This window comes from Pholcus phalangioides, unplaced genomic scaffold (assembly GCF_987345545.1).
Source record: "Pholcus phalangioides strain wild (caught in Gottingen) unplaced genomic scaffold, Ppha-v1.0 ptg000015l_1, whole genome shotgun sequence".
Classification (NCBI taxonomy): domain Eukaryota; kingdom Metazoa; phylum Arthropoda; class Arachnida; order Araneae; family Pholcidae; genus Pholcus; species Pholcus phalangioides.
In genome coordinates this window covers 31,271,313-31,294,149 of record NW_028301608.1, presented here as the reverse complement: position 1 = coordinate 31,294,149, position 22,837 = coordinate 31,271,313, and positions in this window count along the sequence as shown.

The following is a 22,837-nucleotide window of genomic DNA, read 5'->3' as shown; positions in this document are numbered from 1 at the left end:
ATGAAAATATTCCAAATATGTAATTGATAACATAATGTAAAAGATAACATAAACCAAAGTCCTGATAACTATAAGCGAAATATTTCCCAATGTATGATATTGGTCCATGCGAAAGCAATAACAATACCTGAATGATGACATTATACGTGATTCTAATAAACGGTGTCTATTGTTTAAAAAAAAATGTGTTTTAGAGAAAAGAGTGGGAGTTGATTTTGAAATCGGCGGAACGTGCATAGAATCATGTTCGTCCGTGAATGAGAGGAAAGAAGCCAATGGTGAAAGAAAACGCTTGTAACACATGCGTGTCTAGTATAATACGGAACTTTTAGGTGACGTTCACACGAAACTATTAATTCCGCCTCGACTTTATCTAAACACATACATCACGGTTGAATTTCAGAACCAGAAAAGAAACCCCCTTGAACACAAACGGAAAAAACAGCTTTTCGACCGCAGCTTAACGCAACATATCAGTGTGTGTGTGTATATACGTATATATAGGTATAAATGTCCATTGTTTCTGAGAATGAAAGTGCACCATGGGAATCGCCGAATGAGAGAAAAGATGGCGTGACTGTGTCAAGTGTTTGATCATGCAACTCTCGTTTCCGACGACATTTAGGTGAGAGTTTCCGCTGTGTTTTTTATCGCACGCGTTTCGAATCAGGAATTAGCTCTGAGTGGCTCTATTGGTATGATTATTTCTAGAATCACCGACAGTCGATCCTGTTTGATTACGTCTGTCCCGAAAGAACATGGATGATTATAATCGGGATGCTTTATAGGTGCAAATTATTTCAGTCACTGACTTATTAATGCCCGTTTCGCGAGAACGTTTCTCCACCTTCTCTGGAAAATCGATTACTTTATTGCCATCGCTGTACGTCTGAGTATCAGTTGAAGTTGACACATTTGAAAGTTTTATCGCTTTCGTAACCACTGGTTAAGTCACGAATAGCTTTCAAAGTTAGTGGTGTCACGTGGAATATTCGGTGACTTTTAGTTACGTACAAATGGCCGATTCTTACGAGTTCGTCAGATAAGAATTTAGTAATGAAACGGAAAATTTAATCGGGGATTTGGTCTGTAATGCCTACTCTGCTCGTATAATTATACGTCTTTGATAAAAGTTGTCAAAACATTAAAACTTTTTTCTGTATCTGCTTAGAAAATGAGTGGATTTATCTTGTTTTGAGGGTGCGTAATTCAGTGAAAAAAAATCAGTTTTTCTCTGTCTCATCACAATTATTAGATACGCAATTACCACAGCATTGCGAAATTACAATAATGGCTAATATTGACTGGTTCTAAGTAAATAAAAAAAACCGAAGAAGAGTTTAAAGAGTTTTTTTCGCGAAGAATTGAAGATTTGATTATGTGCATAAAAAACACTTAAATTAACAATATATTTCAGAAGTTTAACGTTCATTTGATTTGACAAAATAAGCACCAAACTGATGTTTTTGTTAGGTCATCATCGGTCTCTCTGATTAAGAACCAAAAGCTGTCCCCTACCATTGCAGGGACCTAATGTCTTTGATAGTGATAGACATCCTCCATAGTGAGAGCATCTAAATCTTTTGAGAAGAAAACAAAATTAGAATTTAAAAATGAACTTTCTCTGATGGCATCTTGCATGCTATGTATTCTTGTAGTTGCCCAACGAATTACTCAAGGACTTCTAAAAATCTAAACACAATGCGGTTTGACTCTTTCATCCTAGAACCTCTCTTGGGGCATTTGCGTTATCTTTTATGAATGGTGAGTGAAATAAGTTTAAATTATGTAAGAATTAACTTTATGATTTATGCGTTAATTTTTTTAAACACGCGGTATGTGTTCATGCTCTATAGTGTATATGTGGTTTCATGTGTCGTCCAGTCAAGATGAACATATAAGAAAATTTATCCTAATACCTAAAATGTGTCCAATATTGTCAATTCGTATACCAGAAATTATGTAATACATTTTCAAAGCAGTACAGGTCAGAGAAATACATAACAAACATTTATTAAGTACTCGCCTGTACTTAGAGGTCAGGAAATATGAGTAGAAGTGGGATTTGGTATACATAAAAAGAGTGTTTTTTTGATGGTATGGGTGGAAGTAGGAAGTGGGCATTTATAGAACTTCGGCCCATGTGGCTTTTCTGTTACCCGGAACACCCTTTCGCCACATTATGCGTGATAGTCCAGAGTCCACTGTATTTTAAAAGAGGGTCGAGAAACTAATTTGTGATTTCAGCTTGGTATCAAAATTTGGATCAACAGTTTTCTGATTTGAGGTCCAACAAATACGAGTATATCCGTCCCTTTTAGCTTTCCTCTCACTGAATTTGGTAACGACCACCCAATATAACGTCGTTTTCGACGTAACGATAGGGAACGATGTGGGTTGTTATAACGACCGTCGAACGTATTTCGCAGATAATGAAAATGCCCCCATAAGCACTGTGGAGTCTGGTGACACTGTTGTGATGTACGATATCTGAAAAATTCAGTTTTTATGCAGCTCTGCCGCTTCCGTTTTGAAAAAATCGTGACTGTGTACATTGAAGTTCCTTCACTAAGAGTAGCCTTTTTTCTTATCATTATCATGGAGGGGAAATGGAAAGCCCATTGGGTCTAAAGTAAGTATGTCACTGACTTGTGGTATAAATGCCATTTCGTTTCTCTACATGTCTGCATCGGTAAATCTCAAAGTGTGCGCCGCAGCTCCTTGGGGAACCGCCAAACATTGTCAGAGGCTCCTCGATGAGGTGTCTTTGTTAATGTGTCTATTCAATAATCGTGAAGTGGTTCTTTGTTAGACTACTCTGAGGAGTTGCGGACACATTTTCACTAGGCCAAGGGAGCCCCGTAATACAAAACGTTTTGAAGCCACGGCTCTACAGCAGTGTTACCTCAACTTTTCTGAAAACGAGGACCAGTAAAATGCCGAAAACAATTTGAAGGAACACTTGTGTCCGTTATTACGAGACATCCCTGTAATTTTCGCTGTTCCGATTATTTTTTTTTACATATTTTCCACTTTTTTCAACGATATTTATTTGAATTTGTAATATTTGCAAAATACATGAATTCACAGTGTTTTCATAACATGAATTATATTATGATAATTACTGCAAAAATTACGAAAATTCATCTCACAGTTCCATCTACTTCTGACAATGATTTTAATGCCTAGTATACTTTAGGGATTATTTTTTAATATCTCAGAAAACCGAATTTTATTTTTGTCAATGAAATATGGTCATCAAATCATTTCAGTACTTTTTTCGTCAAACACATTTTTGTTTACTGCGATTTGTAGCAGTCTTTTATCTCCACAACTTCATTGTTTTAACGTAATTAGTAAATTGAATATAAAACAATGAATTGCAATTTTTTTTGCAAAATTTAGTGATATTATTTATAGGATATCGCAATTTCCTGCACTCTCCTCGATCGTGTATGGTAAACCTAACATTAAAGTATAATTCTATTTGAACTCGTGGATATTACTAATATCAAATACAACGGGCAAATAATTTTATCGTTTGCCTGCGGGCAGCCTGTGCCATCGTTGCGGACCATTGGTTGACAAACGCTGCTCTACAGCAACTGCCGCAAGTACAAAAAACTAACCAAATCTAAAAATTCCTATTTATATTAGTTTCAGCAATAATGTCACCAACTAAGATGTTTTGGGGAAAAAATTATACAGAGGGATATTTTCCAAGACGTTTTTGCTCTTAACATTCCAACCACGTATTCTTGAATATCTTTCTCCTTTCTTCAGAAGAATCTACTCTCTCATCTCATTCCGGCTCACTTTTCTCCATTAGTATTTATTAGTCCGACTGCAGTTTTCAGCTTCCCGGTTAATAGAGTGGCTAATACATGAGCGGCCACTGTGTTCTGGACATGAATATTTCCCTTGATAGCACACAGAATATATATTTGCGTCACACTTTATTACAAAGGTGTCATCACACGGCATGACACATAATTAAAACATACGAAGAGGAAAATAGAGATAGAGTATTGCATAGTTTTCCTTTTAATATCTGGGGATGCTTTTGGTGGATATAAACGGAAACACGTTTTAATTTCATTTCTTGGACAGTTAGTGCCAGATACAGTTAAACCAGCACCTCCTAGAGATAGGCCTCTGCACTGTTTGCCATAAACGTCATTCACACTTCCTAGCAAGTTTGCCACATTTTGCAACACAGCATCCTATTTCGTTTCTTTCTTCTTATTTTGATGGAGAGTCTTCCTCATTTGCTCACAAATACCGCATAGTGATTGGATGTGGGGCATAGAAATCGCCAATTCTGAGCTCTGAGCCAGATTATTTCTTTTCCTCACAACGATGATACTGGCACGAGCAGGGAATTTTTTTTCCTTGAATATTCTGAGGAAAGATGGACTACTTACTGACGTCACAAGCAGACTGGCCTTCTATCTCTAGGAGGTGCTGGTTAAACTCGGTTATAAAGATCTATGTTGATGACACCTAGGTTGGTTGGTGGTCTTAACTGGTTCGGAATGTTTCGCATATAGAATAATGTTAATGCACATAACTTATAACATCTATGACAAGCAAACATCTCGGATATAACGATAAAAATTTTGTCATTCTTGTTTCTATTTCAATGACGTTTCCCAAGGAATTGCTGAGTACAGCTGATCATATCCGAGGAATATTTCCCTAACGTTGAAAAAAGAAGAAATCTATTGTACATTTGACGTTCCGACTTGCTCATTGACATGGCCACTATACGAAACATTTCTGTCTTTTTCCCTTAAGAACTATTTTTTATTTAAATGCCCCCCCCCCACTTTAAAACTTTTTAAACAAGGCTTGCATTAATTCCAAATCTTTGCAAGCATCAAGACTGGAGGTAACATGCACAATTTATAAATTATGCCACAATGAATATGCCTATGAATACTACCCCTGGCAGAAAGTGTTGGATGATTCACCGAAACATTAGAAATGGTACAGTCAACTGAGGCGGCTTTGCCCATGTTTCAAAGTGAAACAAAAAAATTTCATTCAACCCGTTGGTTAAAAGTTGAAAATATTTTCTTTTTATGTTTGGTTCATGCTTCGTAGCTGCGACCTATGCATTTTTTATTTTAATGGGTTACTCCTCCCCTTTTCATGAAAAAAAATAAGAACAGGATGGGCAAAGTCACCCGGCATAAGTCACTTTGCCCATGAAGTGTTGGATTTAGGGCAATGTGAACAATGCGGGATATCAACAGCACCGCAATGACAACAGAAATAACGCAAAACAATGCAATGAATTATTTTCAAAACATATGACTTATTTTATCGTTTTGAATCTTCCTTAAAGCGGGTACAAGAAACATTACGATAAATTAGAAAAACACAGTTGAAATTAAGTGAATAACACACATAAAAAATTTAATTTGTTATTATAAAGGGGCAAGCTTTCTAGAAAAAATGAATTTCAAATATGAATTTCAGAAAAAACGAAGTAGAAATGGAAATATAAAAAAAATCACTGAACTGATGGTTTTTCACTGCAATATAAGTTAGCACACACACAAAACAACTCAACACATTCCAAAGCTCAAAGCACGTATTATGTTTAGAAAATACGTTATATCTAATATTGAAAGATTTGCAGAAAAGATCCGGAATCGAAAGAAAACAAACGAAGTAAAGGGTCTCATACCCTTTAACATGGTGAAAAAAAACTATGTTTTAATAGAAATCCAATAAAAATATTATTTAACCATCGATTTATTCCAAAAGTTTTACACATGCTCTTGATTGTATGTGTGATCCTATGCTGGTATGAAATATTACATATCTTCATTTACTTCATTTTTGTAAAGTTTCAAAAAAATATAGATTAAAAACCGCTTGCGCGCATGATAAAATACCATGACATCAATGTAATGAATAAAAATTGATTAAAAATAAAGGAAACTGTTCAATTCATGAAATGATGCAAAAGGTTGGGATTTCATTAACTCAATCTCATTTAAAATTAAATTTTAATTTTAAAAAGTTTTGGAATTTAATATTTATATTTTAAAATTTAATTTTTTGTAATCATGTCTCCCCCCACACCCCCCCCCCCCACAAAGTCATCATCTCATTTACATAAAAAGTGGATGCCTTTAACGACTGCAGCTCACACACGATCAACTAAGTTTTACACAACCGGAGAATTTTTTTTTCAATACTGGGCAAAGGCAACGCCATCGATAGCAAAAGCCCTCCGTGCGAAGCTCATGACGTCACTGAAGAAAGTCATCTCACCTATGTTGGATATACATAGGTGATGTTGGATATACATAGGTGATTATAGGATATACTATGTTGGATATTTATAGGTAAAGATGGCGCATGGGTCGGTTGCTACATCGAATAGCTTGTAGGTGAGACGACCTTTTTTTTAGTGACGGCATACGCTTCACACTCGGGCCTTCTGCTATAGATGATGTTGCTGGCAAAGTGAACCCAGTTGTCGGTTCATTTATAACGCAAAGGACAAAGATAAATTATTTCTTTTTCCTCTAAATGAGAATTGAATGATCAAAAACATTCTGCCTGGAGTAGTAACATATTTGCCAAGTCTTTTTTTTTCTTTTTGCCGCGAAATGCAATTTAGCAGACCTGTTTTTTTTGTAGCATTTCTTTTCTTCGGCAATTATTACTTATAAAAAAAATATTTGATAATTTCGTTGGCATTTGGCAAAACATGTTTGGTGAGAATTGGCGATGTCCCGTATTAATTTTCCCAATTCCCCGTATTTTTCTCGATCAAATTAGTGAACTAAACTATAAAGAAATAAAAAAAAAACTTCATGCAAATTATTTAATTACCTCTGATTATATCTCCCGTCAAAAAAAGGGCTTAGAAACGTCAACCTCGGCCTTCACGACACCTCGGTCATGACGGCAAAATTTCGCGGAGTCTTTGATGTCGTTATAACCGAGTTTGACTGTATTTAATTTTTTTTTTCGCGTCTGAAAAATCAAGAGTAAAAACTTTCATAAGAACTTTAATATCCACCATAAAAATTCTTCCGCTGGTCCGAAATTTTATCTGCATGCAAGGTGTGCGTTAGGTCAATAAAGAATAAGTTATAATACGGAAGAAATTCGCCAAATCAGATGAAAGGGGTAAAAAATATATATATAAAATAAAACTTGCGGAAAATTTCTTTCCAGCTTTTCGATATTTTTTTGTCTCAATTCTAAATAAAACTCTCGGGTTAAAGAGTCCAGAGACTAAAACTTGAGAAAAAAAATAGAAAGAAAAGTAATTTAAAGTGTGTTGTACTCGGCTGACACTTATTTGCCAGAGAGGTTGGACAGCGGAACTCGATAAAACTGGGCTGGGCCTCCATTTCTGTGATTTTTCTCTCTCTCCAACCCTCCTCTTTTTTTATGTCTAAAGGCCTAGGAATTTACTGCTTTTTCTTGTCCATTGTTTGTTTGTTTCAATTTTACTTTATTCTTTCTTACACACAAAAATACCCTTTTCTTTTTAAAGATTTCATTTTTTTTTTACTGCAGATTCAATTCAGCGCTTTCTGTGGATTGTTTCGTTTTTTTTTTTTTGCTGTATCCAACCATAAAACTTTTGTCTTAAGTTTCAATGGCTCTCTGATTTCAAGTCTCAGTTGGTTCGAGTCGGTTTTTAGTTTTTTTGGACTTAAAATTGGACTTTTTCCTTTCTTGTTTTTTTTTATTGAGAATTCACTTATATGTAGTTTACGTCAACTTTTCTTACTCGAATTATTATTTTTTTTTCTTTTCGAGTTTCTTGGTCAATTCAACTTTGTTTCTGTCGATTAGTTTGAATTGACGTGAAGAAGTTGTTTGAAACTCTCTTAAAAACATTTTCACATTTTATGAGATATGGTGTTGTTGCGAGTGTTCTTAATCATTCACACCAGTGGCTCGTTTATCTTCACTTTACTGAAATAGTTGTAAAATATTTCAAGAACTTCTCGTGTAAACTTGTTTTTGTAATTGATGATGTTCGAAATTTGCCAACACGTATTAGCGATCGCAAAAACGTTTGCCTGAGGTTATTATGGCGCTTTTTGAACTTTCTGTTACTTTGAGAAAATGCTTTTGATCTATCTAATTATGAGTTCATCCTTGTAGATCATGTATATATTCATAAATGTTGGTAATCTCTCATATATGAGAATTCAACTGTCGACGTCATCAATTATTCCGTGACATAAATAATCGCAAGTTAATAAATTATTAACATTTTATTAAATTACCTTGAGAAAAAATTTTTAACTAAAAATTTATAAATAAAATGAGCATCAATTGTAAGTGACTGTGATGATTACCACAACAAGCAGACTCCTAGAGAGTACTATACAGGCAAATCAAAATCTCAGACAGATACGAGGACGCGCGAGACGACTCGAGAGCCAGAGAAGGGTGTCACAACAGCAATCTCGAAGAGTATTGCGTCACTACAAAATCTTGTAGAACAGGGGAGCGACACTAACGATTTAATGACATGGCACATCGAGCGAGGACTTTTGCTCAAAAGAGAGTCGTTTGTTGTTGGAGTGTACGGTTGACTGCAATGATGGCGGTTGGTGTGTTGGTGTTAATATTGTCGTGTTTTTTTGTTTTGTTTTTATTTGGCGTTAATTAATGTAACTGTGAATCCGAATGATGCCTTGTCCATTCATGTGACCAACAACGCAAAAGTCAGAGAATAAGTGGGAGAATAAGATTTCCGAATACTTACCTTTTTTGACCCCCTAACTCTCTAGATTTGAACCAAATCGAGCAGGATTGACCACAGTCCAACACCGGTTGAAACTTATCTAACATCTTATCGTGGTCTTTATGGATTACTTAAATCATACATACTTAACCCATGGTCCGAGGGTCAAGTGTGACCCGCAACACATAACTAAACTACTCAAGTCCTAAAAAATGTGCCTTTATAAATAGGCTAGCTACATTTCCATGAGGATATTACGGGAATCATTTTCTAAAATGATGCTAAACGATCACAAATAATATTGCCAATTGTTGCTAATATCGATGGAAAACCGTCAATCATTGAAAAAAACGAAGCTAAATGTAAGTAAAATTGGCAATTATTGCTAATGACGTCGGAAAAATTGCCAATTCTGGGAAATGAAGCTTGTGAACAGTGAGCTTTGTGAGGGGAGAATCCCTCTTCATTGTTTTGCTGAAATATGCTAAAGAATGCCCTTAAACTATCGAAATATGACTTAAATTCTGAAAATCTTGAAACATTCCTGAAAATAGTGAAAAAATGTTTATATCGTAAAATTCGAAATATGCAAACCGGAAAAAAAAAATATGAAACAGACCTCCGAGCCCTATATGGTGATACGACTTCTGCGAAATAGACAAAACACATCGGAGTTTTCGTAATTCTGTACTAATTCTCTTTTGAGTAAGATAGATTGCTCTAAAACGACTTGCTTGTAACTCTTATTATGGAACCATCCTAGCCGTCGTAGGGCATGGGCCCACCCGAGCATGACCCAGGGGCATCCATTGCATAGGAAAGCCTCCTGATTATGAGATCTGAAACTATGGTCTTTCGAAGGTAAACATTCAGACTACTATTTTACCACACACCAACTTCTGTCACATCGCCGCACATCATTTCACTACCGATCCAGTTGGGTCGGACACCTTTCTCTCTGAAGAAAGCCATGTTATACTTCTGTTCCCGTCTTGGACAGACTGGGACTTCCGGCAATAGCATATTGAGACACCATCTATCACTAATCGCTTCGGGATCGGTAGGGGAAAAGAACTAGATCAGACATGTCCATCCCCGGGATAGAACCATTGAAAATGACGAGCATCTTACCACGCTGCCCCGCAAAACAGGCAGACTCGGAATTATAGTCAGATAGTAGCGTCCTGAATAGCCATTGCCCGGGGGCCCCCATGATGTTTCTGAGAAATTATACTTGGTTAGAAACAGAAAATTGATACTTTTTAATGAAGTACTATTGTTCTATGCAAGCGAGATTTAGGTATGAAAATGGTTTCGAAGATTTTCGACAGATGGCTAATGCGATAATAAATCTAGGAGAGAAAATTCAACTGCCTCTTGAGGGGGAATCTAGCTCACGACCGTTCATTTACCGGGTGACGAATGCTCTTTTCTTATAGAGCTCGTGTGCATTGAATGGGGCCGTACACGAACAGCCAGACCTAACTCAGGCCTCGTAGTCCTCCTTTTGTAGTATAGTGCGCTCACCCGGCAAGTAAGAGAGGACATTGGTTCGATTCCCCTCAAGGCCAGTAGAATTTTCTTTCCTGGATTTAGCTTCGCATCAGCCAGTTGTTGAAGCCTTCGTAGTAATAGTGGCATCATCTTCGCAAAATGGATTTGCTTCTTTTTTACTACAAGAGATTAAAAAAAATGGTTTTTTTTTGGTTTTCAGCAACTATTTTTCTGCCTTCCATGTATATTTTTGTTTCCTGTAAAGGAAGAGATGCATTTTTCGAAGAGCAAAACAAGTTTTTCTTTCCTCTTACGCTTAAGTTCGAGTTTAAGATTATCTGAGAATACTTAACGTTCTTTATGAGACGAGGCTATTTTACTTCGAAAATCCGATAACCATATGCACGCGAATAAGTTGTTATCCACGAACGTTTCCACGCTTTTAAGAGATGATACGTTCGGACTGTTTCAATTTCAATCCTTTATGCCTCTCTCTTGCTTTGCATATTTAATTAAAAAGTATCGGAAGGTGAGGAAGAGCTATTTTAGATGAATAGAATTTCTAGAACTATTAGAAGCTATGGTTTCCCTAAAGGCAATGGAAACTCTCCACGTAATTACTGCTGGGGCTTACATTTGTGGCCGGTACTCGAAATATTACTAGGTTATATCGACTGATGATAATTTTTTTTTTTTTTTTTTTTGCAAAACTCTCTGATACGACCTTATACGATCGATCCGGTAGGATTTTCTTTCTGTCATTTTAGATTGAGTTAACATTAGCTTTATCCTTGAGTTGAGATCCGATTTGTTACCAATAGAAAGGAAGGATAAATTTATTTTTTTTATACCTAGTGTTTCCGATACCAGATGCAAATTATTGGAATATTTTTTGCGAGGTTAAAAGCTTTTTTGTGGAAAGAATAGAAAATCATTTACCTCTCTTTGGGGTAAAAAAACCCAACAGAACATTACCTGTGTGGATTTCATTTACGGTATTTTTCACTGATTCAGAATTTTTTCATATTTCCTGAACAAATTTAATCAACAGGGATCGGCACTTTTTCAAGTAATCCGGACATTTGCTTTTATACGCATTGTTTACGTCTATTCAGATATTTTCATCTGGAATATTTCATAATTTTTTTTTTATTTTGAAAATGTTTCAATATTTCATGGGGGTTTTATTTTTTCGTAATGGACGATATTCCTCAACAACCTTTTTGAATTCATGTTTTTTTCTGTAAACATTAGATTTCATCAGAAAAGCATTAAGTATGTATTTTACTTATTTTTACGAAACAAAGAAATGAAGACGTATGTGAGTACAGTTTTGAATATCCTGTAAAGTTGCCGGAAAAGAAATATTATGCCAAATAGCCTCTGATATGTGGATGAACGCACGAGATCTGGTGGCAATCTGTTCCATACTCTTCCAACTTTACATCGGAAGCTATAAAATTTAGTATTACCCCTGACACGAATTTTAATTTGTAACGGCTGTCTTCTCAGTAATGGTCTGGCAAAGATTTCAAAGAATGGCGAGATGACTGACCCGTATAGAATGAGTTGTGTAGCACAGTTTCAAGTCGGCCTCAAGGCGACACCATTCCAATGAGTGGACCCCCCCCCCCAGACTTTCTTCGTATGGACGGTGACGCAGACCACAGATGATGAATGATTTTTGGACCTTTTCGATGAATTTTATGTCTTTCACTTTTTGCACGGGCACCATATTTGCGAACAATATTCCAGGATGGGTCGTATAAAAACTGCAGATGCGTGCATGAGTTTTCCACTGTCACATTTATGATAGGCCTTTCGTTAGAGCATAAAGCGCGTGTCGCTTTACACACTATATTTAAATAATGTAGATCGAAATTTCCGGTGTTGCAAATGGTGATTGCTAAGTCTGTGTAGCAAGTGAACTTCTGGGGCTCTTCACCACCCATCGTGTAGCTAGAATTCATTCAGTGTTATTATGTTCATGACACCACTTTTATTAACGGATATTGGAATACGTTTGACTGCAGTCCAGTTATAGAAACGTTGGCAGGCGAAGTTTAGTTCTGTGTGTTCGGACGTTGGGAAGAACAGTTCAACTCCATCAGCAAATTGTACAAACAGTAGTGAACCAAACACAGAGCCCTGCACCAACCCATTAGACACGAATTTTTTTCCAGAAAGGCAATCATTACGAAATAATTTTATTTTACTTCTGAATTCTCATTAATGATATTTCATCAATTGAGGACTATCGTATCAATAAATCAGAATTTTCAATAGTTTTAGAGTTATTCATGAATTTCGAATTGCCATCAATCCTGATTTTTCATTATTATTACTTCCTTATTTTGTGTTTCATGATTTTATATATTTCAATAGATATTTTTCAGCATTCCCGTACTTTATAGTTTAATTGAGGGCATGGCTTTATTTTAATGTCGACTTTCTTCGCCAATATGCAAAGTGTCCCATAAGTGCTAATGCGGTCTTCATTTCACCAACTGTCCGTCGTAGAGGTATGATTCCAATTAAAAAATTACTCTGTACCAGCTTTGAGAGTGAAGACAGTGTGAGACAAAATAAAACAAATATGAGTTTTTAACTGGTCCCCTTGCCCTCTAACTTCCAGTTAGAAAGTTTTTGCCCTATAGCTCATGATGCCAACCGAAAAAAAATGCCATGCTTCTAAGTGCAATATTAACAGACATATTTTTTTTGGATTCAAACGTCAGAGAAAGTTGGGAAAGAACAGCATAAACTAACGGACAACGCTCCACTCCCTCATTTATACTGTCCTTTCCCAACTTTTCTCCGATTTTTTAATTCGAATACCTCAGCGAATATTGTAATTGGAAGCTCTGGATTTCTTTGCTGGCCTCACTAGAAAGAGGACAACAACTTTCTAATCAGAAGTTAAATGTCACAGGGACCGTATAAAAATCTGGATTTTTATTTAGTTAGACACTGCATTTTCACCTTCAAAATTACTACTACTACTAAACCATACATGCACCTCGTCCATATTCCTTTGCGGAACCTCTAACGAATTGGTACATGTTGGAATGCGTGCGTACGTGTAGTGAAACTTGACGTGATTTTCTTTGTGTCTGCCTAACGCTTATCATGTATAGTGCTGCCATCTACCACCAGTTTTTCTAACGCCTTCAAAACTGGTAGAAAGTAAGTTTTGAACGCCTTTTGATAATTTTTTTATACTGGATTCATACCTCTACGACAGACGGTTGATGAGATAAAGGCCGCATTAGCACTTACACTACACCTTGTATAATATATAGGCTCAGGGAGCGTCTAGAATGAGAAGGTTCCTGTCCCGGAAATCGTTTCTTTCCGAATACGCTCGTCCTTTCTGGTGCCTGCATTCAGAGTTCACAAATGAACTGTGCATGCGAATCCGTTAGTTACGTGTCGGGCGTGTTGACGTCATCGCGATCGGGTCTGATCCACTCGCGAACTTTTCACGTGGCTGCATTTGCACCTATCTTAATTGGTTGCAAAATGTTCGATCGATCCATTTTTTTCATTTTTTCAAAATTCTAAAATGGGATTTTTCCATTCAAGTTAAAATTCTGCATTTGCTTTTCATTCAGGCGTTAAAAGGGAACTGACTAATGTATATCATGAATTATTTTTTTTAATGAACAATATTTTTCATAGATTTCTTCGGAAAATCTCTCGGGATAATGAATTTGAGTCGGGTTAACTGAAAAAAACTGATCAAGAGCTGAAAAAAGGCTTTTATTGCCATACATTAGCATTCACTATAGGAAGGTAGCTACAAACGTATATGGGTCACAGGAAATAATACTACTGTACTGATCGATTACGAAGTACGGAAATGTTTGGGAACAGGGTAGGGCGAAAAGAACACCTTCTAGTATCCCATATAATCTTGTAGCCTGATAACGATAACTTACAGGTAAAAAAAATAAGTTAGGTCAAAGCTTTATTTCAATATGCGCAAAAAAACACCTTTCAACGGGAAAAAAAACATAACACTATCCCAAGTCTCGATAACTACAAACGAATTTTTTCCCATGTTGTGAGATTGGTCAGTTCCGTTTTTTGGAGAAGTGATAGCAGTACCCGAATGATAACATTATCAGTGATTTTAGTAAGCGGTGTCGACTGTATTATTGTATTTGATGAAATTCTTGACGTATATTCGAGTAGTTGAAAAGAGAAAAGACATTTCGTCAATACGGAAGTGATACGATTGCCAGTTTATTCTTGAGCACCATCTTAAGCAGTTTTTGTAGAGGTCTTCTCTCTTCCATTTCTTTCTTATAAATTCTTTTAAAGTTGAAAAGAGAAATTCACACTCTCTCATTGGTGCTATTTTATTTTCTTCCGATAAAAACCAACAGTATTTTATTTTTCTTTTAAATATTTCCCTTGTAGCTTCCCTTTTCTAAGCCTTTCAAGTCTGGATTTTCGAACTACTTTTTTTTTTATCGTACTTTACAACTGGCAAACAATCCTTTTGAAGTGCATTTGTTGAAAAAATATTCGGTCTTGAATTCGGATCATACTTCTTGAAACCTCTTGTACGTTAAAGCTTGTCTTTTTACAGGAATATATATATATAAAAAAAAAACTCTCAGCATATACGTTACTTCTCTTTTGAGTACGCAAATTCGAGTTTTATTTCATATAATTCAAAAAGTTCAAGTATTTTATACTATATGTGTTACAGATATTCAAATGCTCAGTAAGTGTTAAATGAGTGTAGAACGATATGAACGGATAAATCAATTAGGCGGGAACTGTTGTTTTTTTGGCCATAGTAAACCTTGAAACACTTGAAAATATTTTGAAGGTACTGCATTCCAGCTGATGTTTTTGCAGTGTAAGAGATCAGAAATAAACTTACAAGTGAAAGTGATTTCAGCTCTTTTTCTATGGCATTGACAGGGATTTCGCAAGTAGACAAAGTAACAAAAACATTTTCTGGCTTTTGCTGGGTTTCTTCTCAACGTTTCAAGTTTTGTGAACTATATTTGGTGACTATAATCGATGCAATCTCTTGATAAATCGTACCAAGCGCTCAATTCTATCAAGCATCATGGAAAAAGTTATTAATATTTTTCACAAATAATAGAGCATAGTGTACCTTGGAACAGTAAAAAACTTGAAATTTTTCTAGTTTACCTTGGAATACTCAACTTACAATAATTTTTAATACTTTTTTTTTTAGCTTTTAAATACAATTTATGTTTTAAAAATGCTATATTTCTATACTTTTTTCCATAAAACTTCAGTTATATCTATTTTTTCTTTCCCATCCACCTTCGGTTATTTCCTGTCAAATATGTTAGAAAAAACATGAAATTAACAGTGTGAGATACGTCAAATAACATCTTTGAACAAATGAGTTTCCAATGGAAGAGAGGTAAGAAAATATTCTATTGTTCATCAGTGCCAGGTACAGCAAACGTTGACATCTTGGACATTGCATCTCTGATGCAATCACCGAACATCAAAGGAACTGCCAGAACTAAAGATTTATAATCATAATTTTTTTTTCTACATATATACCAAAGAATGTTTAGGCATTTCATCTATATAAATGCATTCCTTTCTCCATTATTTCTACTTTTGTTTATACATCTGCACCTCAGAACCATACTATCCATACTATCGTAAATCGATTTTTGTCAATTTTGAGATCTGGTAGTTCTCATTTAGTAGTTTAGGTCTATAGTTAGGTTCTGAGGTATAGATATAGTATTGTAATTTAGCTAAAATAATTTACAAATGAAGTAGCCAAAACCAGACTATAGTGTGTCCCAATATAATTTTCGAGGAAATAACAAAATAACGAGATGAATTATTGCTTTCTTCTTCATAATGTAATATCACTCAAATGGACATAAGATAATAGTATGGTTCTGAGTTATAAATATACTAATAATCATATTTGTGTTATTATTTTGATATTTTATACTTAAATATATAATTTATATTAAAAAAAGAAACACTTATTATTTTACTTTTCCTGTAATATTTTGTATTTTTTTTATCTTTGTAATTTCACCCTGGTTTCAAGGCATAACAGTGTATGCTCCAAAGTACGACTCCTTGTTGTACCTTGGAACATTTCTACTTTTTCAAAAGCCCATATTTCATGATTGCAGTAAGAAAGAAAGGAATTTAAAATTTATGTGACGTTTTATACAACGTACAGTTATTGAAATTTAGTGAAATTTTACCATAAAAATTCACTGAGAAAAAAAAGTTTGGGAAAAAAAATTGTGGTATGAGGAGTAACAGTCTTCTCTACATAGTTTCATGGTTTCTCACGTGTAATCTGCAGATGGGAAATTAATTATCTTGAGTTGTTTGGGTTATTTGAATTTTTTTTAAAGAAGAAAGGTTTTTTCCCCACTTACATTTATACAGGGTGCCCCGCAACTACATACGAACGTCGAGGGGATTTAACATGGTTAGGAATTATAATCAGACACATAGGAAATCATGGTCGGAAACGGATAGGTGGCGCTGTACGGACATTTTGAAGCAAATGGATTCGGGGGTGGTGGTCCCTTCGCATGCCCCCCCCCCCAGATCACCGGATTTATCTCCTCTTGACTTTTTTTTCCATGGTGCCTTGAGGACTATTGTTTATGAAACGCAACGCCAGTTGATACAGACATGGACATGGTGTCACCAGTCACCATCGTTGCTGCTACGACCCGCGAAATGCTCGGTACCTTTGAAAATGTTCAGCAATACATGCAGCGTAGATGGCATACGCTCATCAATGCCAATGGGCAAAATTTTGAACTCCTCCTGTGATGCTTGTAACTATTATGGTACTCTTTGTTGGGTACTAAAGTGTTTTACATTGCTTTCTATATTGTGTCCTTACTGTGTCTTCATGACTTTTTATAACTTGAGGGTAGGATTTCCATGATTTCCTATGTAATTATAATTCCTAAATACGCTTTCTACTTCCCCTCCAAGTTTGTTCCGGGATACCCTATATAACCTCTATAAATAAAAAAAAATAATTTTATATTCGATTTTCTAAATATTTTAATCTATTTCAACTTTTAAAAATGCTGCTGTGTGTGATAATCACAGTTCTCTCTTAGTGTCTCTTCACATATATACTCACTTCTAAGTAGTTTGCCCATCACTAGTCGAGGCTATTAAAACGTAGCTTGTTATCTCATTCACGATAAAGTAAGAATAAAACCACATTAAAACAGCGATTATTAAAATGTACAGACAATCACAAATTTACCTCATAAATTTTTGAGATATGCAACTATAAATTCATCTACATCTACATCATCTACTTTTATATTTGTGATTTAATGGAAAAATGAGGGCTGTTTTGACAGGTTGACAGGCATGACTCAACTGTTCAAAACCTTCCTCCTTACCACAATATGATACTTCCATGGGATCGTTACCACAGAACATCATACTGTCAGACCAGACAAGACCCGGGCTTTGTCCCTTCCGGGATCTAAGTTCTTTACCCGTGTGGGGAGCAGAACATCATAAAAGCTCACTCGAGAGCTATACGTACATATTTTGACTTTCTTTCCTATTTCAAACTCGCTGAAAAACTTACAATTTCAGGTAGTTAATTATAAATTTATTTTCAAAAATTTCTGAGAGAGAGAGAGAGGGAGTTTTCAAAATATTTTGCACTGTTGCAATGATCTTAGGGAGAGACTTTCCGTCTAAGATTATTTCACGATACTTCTTCATCGAATTATATTTTTCTCGAGTTTTAACGAATATTTTCGAAATACATATATCAAATGAGAAAATATGTAATAACAATATCCTGTCGAAACTAGAATTCACGATTGTTAGACTGCTTGGATAAGAAGCTTTTCTTCTCGAGTTTTCTCTTTCCGAACGCTTCAGAAATCTCGGTTTCACAGTAATTGAAATTTTCGAGTAACAACAGGCTCTCAAAAGAATCCCCGAAGTATTAATGATTAATATTCGATTGAGAATAAGGAATATATATATATATATATTGAAATTGAGAAAAATAAATTTGTAATTCAATATTTGATTAACAAACAGATTTTTTTTTCATTTTCAATAGAGAAATGAATAGAAAAGCTGATCGTTGAAGTAGTAGTCATCAAGAAGGGGGGGGGGGGTTCTCAAGAACACTATCAAATGCATCATTACCATCAAGAAATGCGAGAATTTCTTTTATGTTTTTAGATATTTTTTCGTGTTGAAAAAAGGCTTCAATCTTCACTGGAAAATTTCGAATGTTAATTTAGAAATGTCTCGATTCTTCATTAGTGTGTGTTAGAAAATATATGTTCCTAATCATCGATATTCACTAAAGGGAAAACTTCTCTCTTTATCTATTTCTCAATTTTTAATTTAGTTTCACAAAAGAATAATTTCTAGGTGGGAAAGAGGAGAAAATTTACGTCTGGAATGCGAAATAATTAAAGTCATATTACTTCTACATGACAACGAGAGTATTTCGGATTTGCTTTTCTTTTTGTTCCTCGTTGATAATTATTCTAGACCAAAAGCCTTAGACGTCATTTTCTGAAGCATTTTCCTTTGAAATGAGCGTTTAATTAAAAAAAAGGGTGGAGGGAGGGAGAGAAAAGAATAGAAATACACAAAAACTCACGCACTTACACCACACAGTACTTCCGATGGTCTCTAATTTTCCTCCGACGTTGTAATTAAGATATCAGCAGCACTTTGCATATACAAATAATGTCTAGAAAAGCATAGCTGTTTCCCGAATTAAGCGTTGCTTGACATGGAGAATGGCCACGTGCACGTGAACGTGAGTGTATGAATTGGTGGCGTTGACGTGTCAGCTTCCACAATTTTAGTCGACTTGGCAATTACAGTCAACCGAAACTGCCTGCGATCGGTTAGCTTTTTATATTTGAGGTATCGTAATTAGTGTCTTGTAAGAAAGCTCATACTAGAAGCTATAACTATCCGGCAATGGGCAGTCCTACATTCAATAATCAAGACCAAGAACGGATGAAGTTTCTAAAAAGTTTTGTTGTCAGGAAATATCTGTCGAAGCGAGTAGAAACGAGTTACTGTAATGCGGTTGAATTATGGAAATTAGAGAAATGCCCTTCTCGTGTACGCAAGTTATGTGAATGTACTCACATGCGAGTAAGTTTTGCTAATGAGATTTGCTAGAGGTTGATAAGTATTTTCCCTTATTATTTTGACTTTACTAGTTTATGTTTAATTAATAAAGATGTGCAGCATCGACATTTTTTTACTAGTTGAGCCCTTTCTTTCACAAAATTTCTATGGCTGAGCCCTGTAGGCCAATTTTTTATTTATTCATCAAAGTTATACAAATACAAATACCAGGCCACAACAGGCAAAATGCCAAACGAGGTAGCCGAAAAAAAGATGGCCCTAACAAATATGGATACCATATATTTCTAAAATGCAGCAACTCCCATCCCACCAATTAAAAATGCAATTATAAAACCTAAAAACTGTGTAATAATCATCATCATCAGCAACCATTTCCAATCCACTGCTAGATGAAGGCCTCCTCTAAATTTTTCCATTTTGCTGTGTCTGATGCTTTAGCCATTCAGTTGACTCCTGCCACTTTCCTGATCTCGTCAATCCATCTTGCGTGGAGACGCCTTCTCGGACGTTTAACACCATGGGGTTAACAATCTAGAATACTTGTGATCCATCTGTTGTCCTGTGTTCTTGCAATATGTCCAGCCCATTTCCATTTCAAAAGCTTAATTCTTTCCATGATATACGTTTGTGTGGTTCCTTATCCAAGTGATTCGTTTTCTTTCTCTCCTTGTGATGTCTAGCATACATCTTTCCATGCTTCTTTGTGTTGTCTGTAGCCTTTGTATCGTCTTGCTTGTGAGGTCCTTGTTTCAGCTCCATACATCAGTACTGGTAGCACACACTGGTTGAAAGCTTATCGTTTCAGGCATAATGGCATGTGACTCTTCAGAATTACACAGAAATACATGTCCACTGGCAAGTTAGATTTTCTCCTTTCCTTTTTGCTTACTTCACAGATGCCTAAGAGATGTCCCAGTTTATTATTTCCAGTTCTTCCAACTCCTACAAATGATTTTCTGAAGAAAGAGATCGCCCGTTACACGTGGCCAAAGTCATCATCTTATGGCAGCCTGGTCCAACACAGAGATTCTTAGCACCCTCTGTCTTCATGTCTTGCTGGTTGCTGCCGTAACCAGGGGCACTCAGACTGCTGGGGACTGAGGACCTTAGTTTATTGACAGAGTTCATATTTCTTTTTAGACGGGTTTTGGCCGTAATCCTCCACGCTGGCCAGTGAGGGTTGGAGGAAGCCCATCCGCGTCCGTTCACCACGTGTTAAACATGGCTACTTACAGGCTGCACCACGAGAAGGTGCGATTGGACTTTAAGCCTCTACTCCTAGTCGATTCCTTCAAGTCCTCATAATGAAACAATTAAAGGGTTTTCTCTTAGTTAGCAAGTAAAGACTATTCAACAGCCCGAGTGATGTGTATATATATATATATATATATATATATATATCACTCACTGTCACTTCGTGATATAGGGTGCAGAGTTGACAGCTTGCACCGCAATTCATTAGTAAACCGTTGATGTTAAGGCTTACTACCAATAATTGGTATACTTTTTCTAATTATCAGAAAAAAAAAGTATCCAAATAACGTGTGAACCTCGAAATACATCGTTCATAATGCAAGGGGCTGTGTAGTTATTAAATTAATATCAATTTTTTTTATTTCGGACACCCTGTCCTCCAACTTCTAATTAAGAAAAGCTGTTGCCTCGTCTCTCCTGAAGCCAACAAAATAAATTCTCCATTTCTAACAAGAAAAGGTGTCGTCCTCAAAAGATTATGAAAAAATTAAGTAATTCATCTCACCCAGAAACACATGAAAACATGAAAATTAGCGGTGGAGTGCAATTATTAAAGATGCAAGAGAAAACATTAAAATGATAAGAGCCGTCGGCTACTCATCGCTTCTTGCGCGCTTTGGCGATATCTATAAAAAACTTATATTTTCTCTTTCTTTCAATTTCTTTCCTCCAGCTTCTCTGTTTCAGAAAAAAACTAGATATTTTTCTATTATTATTTTTTTGTGTGTGCTGTACCTCATAATGTGTTGCTTGACTGACGTCACTCTAGCGTTGCGGGCTTTTTAAATTCATTCTTGGCCTGTATTGTAGTCTAAAATATAATTATTTAGAAAAAATGAGTGATCCATAATAATTTCGCCTTATTAAATAATAAATAATAATAACGTAATCTTTCACGTATTCCCAAGGGATCAGCATGATCCGTTCAGGGATATTGTTTATATTTTATATTATTGTTTTATATTTTTTTGTGCACGTTTATATGAGTAGAATCGGAGGTATTTTTTCAGCTTTTTTAAGACGTGACTACTGCACCCTTTCCTTGCAATATTCGCCGCGCAATATTTGCTGAGATGTCTGAATTCAAATAATGAAGAAAAATTGGGGGGAAAAACAGCATACACAACGGAAAATGCTTTTTCTTCTTATTTATACCGTTCCCCCCAAATTCTTCTTCGTTTTTGAATTCATGTATATCAATGAATATTCTACTTAAAAATGTAGAATTTCTTTTGTTAGTCTCCGGAGAGACAGGGAAACAACTTTTTTATTAGGGTTTTCGGCCACAGGGTGTACATATAAAAAGTTAAAAACATTTTATTCCTATAACTATATAATCTCTCGCAATATAAATGACGTATCTCAGTCCCACACGTTATTTGGATACTTTTCTAATTGGAAGTATGCCTCTAAGATAAACGGTTCGCCGGTAAATTGAGGTGCCAGCTGTTCGCTAACAGCTGAATAGTATGCACCCTGTTTAATGTTATCTAAGGAAAGCTACGAGAGCACTTTCCACCTTATGACCATCACTTTCTTTCCTTCTTTGAAACAGAACACGGCCCTGTCTCTATCGGCTGTAGCCAATTGCAGCCATTGTACTTGTCAAGTGGCGGGTCCATGTTGGAGAAAAATTTATTAAACATAATTAAACGTACGTATAATATAGTTTTATATATACAAATTATTATAGCATTATGTCCATCACTATTGAGATTGCACTACGAGCATAGTAATTCCATCTCATTGGTTACTGCATTTATTAAAATAAGGCAAAGCTCAAATTTTCAACTACAAACTTTCCGTGTGTGTTCCGTGAGTGCTAAAATACTGGCTAAACATCGATCTTACGACAACAACATGGCGGTACTTTAACTTGACTACGTTGGATGACTATGATTATATCCCTGAATTTTATAGGTGTACAACTCGGTTAGAAACAGCGTAATAATACTGGGGCTTTAAACAACGCCATTGGGAGGACTATGCAACGTTCGTTAGATCATCTACAGAATCCTAGATCACATTGATTTTAATAGCCAATGCTCGAGAGAGAGAGAGAGAGAGAGAGAGAGAGAGACCGGACACGTGATGATTGGAAATAATCGATTCTCTGTCTGTAAGACCATATACATCTATTCATGTCTTATAATCAGTGCGTGTTTGGAGGCAAGAAAACAACTCACGCCATGA